Below are 1,465 nucleotides of genomic sequence, written 5' to 3' on the forward strand. Positions count from 1 at the left end.
AACCCCATCGGGGAGCCAAGGGAGCCCTATGAGACCCCCCACCCCCTCCGCGGCCCGCGGCGGCGCCGAGCAGCGCCGAGTCGCCGAGGCCCTCTGTCCTCGCCTCCTTTAGCCGATCGCATTCCGGTCACGTCTGCTTGCGTCCTAAAAACCCCCACCTATTTTGTTTGCTCTCCCACCGCCCCCGCCCCTCTCTCTCTCCCTGCCGCCCCCGCCAACGTCCTGATTCCTGCTCTTCTTTATGCATCCGGGCGCCGCGGCTGTAATTACGCTGTTCCCAATCGCTTCCGGCTCCGGACTTGTGTTTCGCGCCACGCCGCCGCTGATTTCATAATCAGATTTAAAGAGAAATTTGGAAAATCCAGGCGTAAAGTAAAGACGCGTGAGGTCGGACGCCATACGCTGCCCCTTCCTCGACGTTACACTTAGGGACGCGAAAGGCAAGTTCACCGACCCCCTAGGCTGTCGAGCCTGGGGAGTTTTACTAGAAAGAAAGCCCAGCACGCGAATACCTGCGAGAAGCTGCAACGCCGCAGCAGCCACGGCCCCGCGCGGGGCGAGGGCCTGCCCCAATGCCACGGTGTACAGTAAGAGACCGTGCCCAATGCCTAGGTACTCTTCCATGTCCCGTTGCATCGTTGCCGGACCGGGGTGGTGAGCATATGCAGGCCAGCTGCGGCAGATGGGCGTGACCGGACAATACCTGATAACGATTAGCCGAAAAGGAGCCGACGTGCCCGGAGTCCGGCCCTTAACCTTCTCCCTTTCCGTCGTTGTCGCGGCGTCCGTCCCCATATGTCTTACTGTAGACTTGTCTTCATTTGTCAGCTGCAGGTAAAATGAAGACCCCACCCGCAGCCCCTCTACTCTTATCGACAACGGTTAAGCTACTTGTGGAAAGCACCAAACGCAATTAATTAATTACACATTCTCCATTCTCTTTAAGCCTGACGAAGATATGTAAATTTGATCGACGGAGGGCGCAACCGACACCATTCGCCCCTCACTCCCTGCGTTCTGCAAGGGATTGTCGATTGCCTGCCGCCCAGACGTCCATTTCAGTCGTCTTGTCTCCTGAGCTGGGCGAGGCGAGTTTTCGAGGTAGATCCCCGGTCAACTCTCGGAATTCCAACAGCGAAAGGTCCGGTAGCTCCCGTCGTCGCCAAGGGGCTGCCCCAGCGGTGCTGAGGTGCTGAGCGGCGACCATGGCGGCGGCCGTGGCGGCGGCCAGCACCTCCATGATCTGCAGACCAGACCCGGCGCGCCTTACCTTGATGGGACATGACACGGCCGGACAATGCCTGCGAAATTAGCAGAAGGTACCGAAAGCGACCACTGCTCTCTTTTATTTCTGCCGCCGTCTTAATTTGTGATCTCTGGGACGGTTTGGCGTCGGGGGCGGTAATAGGCAAAGGGAGAGGCAGGTCACGTCAAGCCTCCTTTTATGACGAGCTGCGGGGCGGGG

Source organism: Frankliniella occidentalis, unplaced genomic scaffold, assembly GCF_000697945.3.
Source record: "Frankliniella occidentalis isolate FOCC.00 unplaced genomic scaffold, Focc_3.1 Scaffold116, whole genome shotgun sequence".
NCBI classification, from domain to species: Eukaryota; Metazoa; Arthropoda; class Insecta; order Thysanoptera; family Thripidae; genus Frankliniella; species Frankliniella occidentalis.